Source organism: Parasteatoda tepidariorum, chromosome 5, assembly GCF_982258835.1.
Source record: "Parasteatoda tepidariorum strain Cologne lab strain chromosome 5, Ptep-v5.0, whole genome shotgun sequence".
NCBI lineage: Eukaryota > Metazoa > Arthropoda > Arachnida > Araneae > Theridiidae > Parasteatoda > Parasteatoda tepidariorum.
This window is the reverse complement of record NC_141759.1, coordinates 74,146,044-74,152,229: the sequence shown is the minus strand read 5'-3', so window position 1 is coordinate 74,152,229 and position 6,186 is coordinate 74,146,044.

The following is a 6,186-nucleotide window of genomic DNA, read 5'->3' as shown; positions in this document are numbered from 1 at the left end:
TCGAGTTCATAATAGAATAAAATACAAACTACATACATTGAAATATTTTTATTACTTCTATATTTTGTGCTTTAAAATTTTTAATTAACTTTTTTAAAAGCACATTATATTCATTCCTCTCCCCTTTTAATTTCGGACTTCCTAAATGTCAACGGATTTATTGATCTGGCCTGACGGGCAACAAAAGCACATTATTGGAAATTGCAAATAATCTAAAAAGGTATACTCGCAAATATTAAAGATACTAATTCGCAATGCAATTGAAACATAACAAGATACAATACAAAATTTATTAAAAAAATATATCAAATACTATTTCCTCGACCTATGAGTCGTAACATTCAGTTATAAATTATGCTTTTAAAATGTAGCATCTTTCAACTGATGAAATAGTTCAAAGGTGTTGGCTTTAGAATTCTAGATCTGATGTATTCCTTGTATAAATACCAGAGCTTCTTCTAGAAGAAGAAAGGAATTCAAAGTAATTAAAAACAATACTTTCTGTAAAAAAAACGCGCTATGCAGCTGAAAATCCTAAAGGAATTGAAACAATGAAAAAATACCACCCTACCTGACGGCTTTCACGGGGTACCAGCTTTTTGGGTGTTTTATTATATATTAGTCTTGAAATTATGCTTTTGTCTTGTATTCTCTTCCTGGACTTTGGCAAAACCTTTGGGGTACAGAGACGTTTTTAATTAAGACGTTTGTCGTGCACTCTCGATCGAAAAGGTTTTGCATTTATGGCACCCGGAACTGGTACCCCCCTGACGACGTCAGCTTCAGTTGTATTTTTTCATTGTTACTTTTGAAATTTGTTGTCTTTCATTTAAATTAAAGTAATTTATTTCGTCCCCTAAACATTAAATGGTTTTTCATAAACAAAATAGATAAATCCAACAAAGATAATTATGCCCAATCACTGTCCGTAAAATTATAGCTAGTTGATCAATGTAAATTACGTTGATAATGTGTTAATTATGGTTATTATTAATCAAATAAAGCCCGAATTCAAGGTAGAAACTAACCCTGAGTCACAGGTTTTACGAGAGCAGCATCAAGTTAGATTCCATATTTTCATTTACTTCTGTTTTCGAAAATAACACTTGTGATAATTCATCAATAGATGCAACTATAATTATTTTATGTCAAATAAATGCTTATTAATAATATAAAAATTTTCCTGAGTTAGTATCTTTAGTTCCCAAATTATTATTTGCAGTTGAATTTTTTTTCTTAAATAAAATTTCCAAAAAGTCAGATACTTGGAACTATTGATCGATTTTGCTCAAGTTTTGTATTTTGCCATGAAAAATTACACCCTTTAAAATGGCTTAAAAAAATTTATACCGTGCAATTAGATTATTAATGTAATAATATTATAGATTACATTAAATAAGATAGATTATTTAATGTAATAATACAAAATAATAAATATTTACTGGAGCTTATATTTTGCGTGGAACTATCTTAGGATAAACGAATTTTATAATTGTCTGCAAAAAATTTTCAATTCGCTTAAAAAGATGTCGAGACACAGCGAAATATGCATTAAATTAACATTAAGGAGTTCAAACAACGGGGAGCTCTCCTGACCAAACTATTGGTACCATATATTCCAGATTGCAACTACCCCCTATATTTTGGGTAGTCAGAAACCCGAATCCGTTGGAAAAAAATCCTGCAGTGGACTGATCGTTAAGACACGGTTCCCATCAGATCACCGAAGTCAAGCATCACTGGCTGCGGTCAGTGTGCGGGTGGGTGACAACTTGGATCAGTCTGCGTAGGGACCGAGGGTGTGCGGTATTGGTCCTCGTTAAACTGTGCTACCGTAAAGCATACCAGCCAACTTTTACGCATTTGGCGTAAAATTTTACTTCCACATTTAAAGTGGTAGTAAAATGTATGCTTTCGATATATTCCTTGTATTTATAAACTTACTTTATAATATTTTTGATCCACCACTATTTTTAAATAAATTAACCATATACATCAATATGTAGTACTATTGTAGTAACCCGTATAAGATTCTTCAAAGTACAGCGAATGTTTCTGCTTAAAATTGTAATTTAAATTTCATTTTACTACCACTGGGGAAAATCATCCTTCAAAGGATTAAAAGTTGGCACGTATGCCGTAAAGTGCTCGACTTCGCGTGCAGGTCGTCGGGCTACCGAAGCGGGGGTGCCATCCCCTCTGCAGAGGATCAAAATTGTGATGGCATGTCTTCGGATCATCCCCAGGGATGTTTCCCAGACCGTCGTCAATAGCCCATTGTTCAGCTCTAGTGCGACGTAAATGAACAACAACAACAATCGTTGGGGAAAAAAGTATGTTTATTCAGCGAAAGTATGTTTTTGTGTCTGATTTCGTAACTTCGTCTGTAACTTTCATAAAATTCTGTTATTATTATTATTTTATTTATTTATTTATTTTTCATATTTGATGTCACCCCCTTGAACCATTGAAATTTGAGTCCTAGACCGTGAAGATCATTAGATCAAAAGTTATTCAGGATGGCCCTTTTTTTCCTTCCTTTTTTTGTACATTAAAAGGTTTATTCTTTTTCTTTAGAAGATTGACGATTATTACGATTCAATTTCGTATGCTTTAAAACTTAAAAAATCGCATTAAAATAGAAATACTCAATTGAAATAAAGAAAAAAGTAAGTTTTTTTTTGCAGCATATATAAAAATTAGTTTAGTGTAATTTGAATACACTTTCCATTGGTGCAAATATTTATTCGTTAAACCAAAATGTTCTTTTGTATTTTTGCAAATTAAAATACGGTGAAAGCTTGATATATCGTGATTCATATTTCGAGACGTTCGATATAACGATAACTTCAAAACATTAATATTTAAGTTACAAAAATTCTTTGTTAATTTTAATTATAGAAAAATGCATTTTCCTCACATGAGTAATTTCCGCTATTGCGGAAAGCTGATATATTAATGAATTAGAATTAAAAGAACTCTCTTCCACCACTACTTATAAATATTTTAAACAGTAAATTTATGGTCAGATAGAAAAATGGTCATGCTGAAAAGTCCTTATGAAATTTTTATAAGAATTCGATATGATTTTAAGATTTCGGCTTTAGTTTGTTGCCACAGATAAATGCATTTCACACAAAACTCAAATGTTCGAGGGTTCACCAATCTTGGCTCAACAAGGGCCAATATTGGACTCATTAGAAATGTTCAATTGACCGGTTATTTTATTGCCACTATTCAGTCGATGTTTACCCTATATAAAATTGTCAAATTCACCAAATATTTTATTGCCTTTATTTCGCAATATCTGCCCTATGCAGATTTGTTAAGTTCACCCGATATTTTATCGCCGTTATTCAGCCTATGTTGTTTCGATATAGCAGTGCTCAACTCAACCGATGTTTTATAGCCGTTATTCAGCCAATATAAACTCTACTTAAAATTGTCCGATTGATCCGATATTTTATAGCCGTTACTCAACCAATATAGGCCATATATAGAATTATACGATTTAACCGATATTTTAAAGACATCATTCATTCAATGTAGACCCTATTTAAAATTGGTCGATTAACCTGATATCTTATAGCTGTTAAATAAAACTTTAAATGTAAATAATAAACGGATTTCACAATCGAATTTTTAGCATCCTGCAATATCAAGAATAAGAATAAATTTTTAAAGCCTCTTACATCGCTTAATTTTCTACTCCAAATCTCACCGTATTACCCCCAAAATCCGTATAATGAGTAAAGCAAATTTCCTTTTTAAAAATATGTGAATTTAAAATATTTAATTGTTCTATTAATTAATTTTCAAGATATTTGGATCAGCTGAGAGTTTTAAGACAAAGCCTTTAAGCGGTGGTTTTTTTCTTATTTCATAATAAATAATCCTAAACAAAAATTTTCTTTCAATCCTGTACACTTTTACCAAAATTTTATATGAACTATCAGAAATTTAATCGACAAACAAAGAAAAAATATTTCTTTTCGAAAGGTGAATCTTTATATTGTACTTGGACTATTGTGAAATTAAAAAAAAATGTCTTATGTTGGGTTAACATTGGGATGTCTAAATTTTTCAATATTGGTCCTAGATAGAAATGAATCTTGTTCCAATATTGAAAGTCATTCTAGGACCAATATTGAAAAATCTAGGCATGTCTAGATTTTTCAATATTCGTCCTAGATAGAAATGAATCTTGTTCCAATATTGAAAGTCATTCTAGGACCAATATTGAAAAATCTAGGCATGTCTAGATTTTTCAATATTGGTCCTAGATAGAAATTAATCTTGTTCCAATATTGAAAGTCATTCTAGGACCAATATTGAAAAATCTAGCCATGTCTAGATTTTTCAATATTCGTCCTAGATAGAAATTAATCTTGTTCCAATATTGAAAGTCATTCTAGGACCAATATTGAAAAATCTAAGCATGTCTAGATTTTTCAATATTAGTCCTAGATAGAAATTAATCTTGTTCCAATATTGAAAGTCATTCTAGGACCAATATTGAAAAATCTAGACATCCCAATATAGGTCCCTCGGTGCATATTCTTATGGGACCAATATTAGCGAATTTTGAGCCCAACTGGGGCCAATGTAAAATTATTGCTAGGGTTATGTAATAAGTACCAAAAATACTAACATAAGTATGAAGTATTAAATTGATATATTTGGCGATTATGGTTAAAACTGCACCAATACAAAGCAGTTTTAATGCCAATAATGTGAAAATAAGTATTTTACGACCCTCGAAAGGGACAAGCATTGGGGACAATTACTTGATAGATATGACTTGATAGATAGATATAAATTTTGAGGAACATGAGTTGGTTGCGAGCAATGGGATACCTGCAAGGGACGGAGTGTGAGTATCTCGATCAGTGGCGTACATAGACTTAGGTGAGCCCACCTGCAAGATTTAAAAATGCGCCCTATCTCAAACAGAACACAATTTTTTTTAAAAATTATGATATGAAATGGACACAATGAAGAGACATTCGGGTTATATAACTTATAAACAAAAGGGAAAAGGGAAATTACTGCTTTCTCTAAGATAATTTTTTAGAGAAAACAGTAATGCAAAGCAGTGGCTTCAAAAATTAATTCAAGGTCATTTCCCCCATAAAATGCGTTAACAAGTTTGAAATGTTAAGAAATATTTTGGAAAATAGGGAAAGTGGATCTCAATGAAAAATTCGTAAAATTCGCTTTTTGGAAGTTACTTTACGAAGAAATTTCCAAAATATTCTTAGTACCTCGAAAAAATTCGTAAAATGGAAGTTCGTTAAATAGAAGTCCGACTGTATTTTTCTTTTATCTTTCATTAAAAAGTTAAGCAAGGTAAGAAAAATGTTCTGATTGGTTACCTAAATTCCGAAGTGATATTTCATTAAATCTTGTCTATTTTCATAAAATTAACATGACCTTACACACTACACTGAAAGAAAAGAAAAAAAATGAATCTAGGATTAAATGATAAGAGTCCAAGTTTACATCATCATTTTTTAAGGTCACTCTTCCCTCTTGTTATAAATCTTGTTTAAAATCTTGCATTATAACTCCTCGGAAACGTTAGCGAAAAACATAAAATATCGTCTGCACTTATTAATTAGCATATTTAGGGTCACCATCTCTAACCATTAAGATTGAGTCTTAAAATGTGAAGATCTAATCATTAGATTAAAAGTTATTCAGGGTATTCCATATCTTTATTTTTCTTTCTTTCTTTCTTTTTTTTTTTCCATTTAGACAAGAAGATCCATTTTTCGTGGCTGTTTAGAAATTGTCTAAAGAGCATAAATTTTATATTCAATTTTCTTATATGACACTTTGTACCATTTCGCATTATAATAAATGCTCCTTTGTCTCCATTAAATATGTATTTAGTTTCATTTTTTCAATCAATGTTTATTATAAATTATTTCAAAAAATGTAAATGTTCCTTAACAATTGTCAAGCAGTGTAATGAGCATATTTGAGGTCACTCCTTCGAACCATTCAGATTAGGTCCTAGTGCGTTAAAATCCGGTCATTAAATCAAAAGTTATTTAAGTTTTTTTTTTTAAATCTTTTTCGCTCTGTACATGTGAACTTGTGTGTCAAATGCTTTCTTAATTTAATGTCAATTTGCTGATATAAACAATATTTTATGCATAAAATACTCCTATTTCGTCGCAA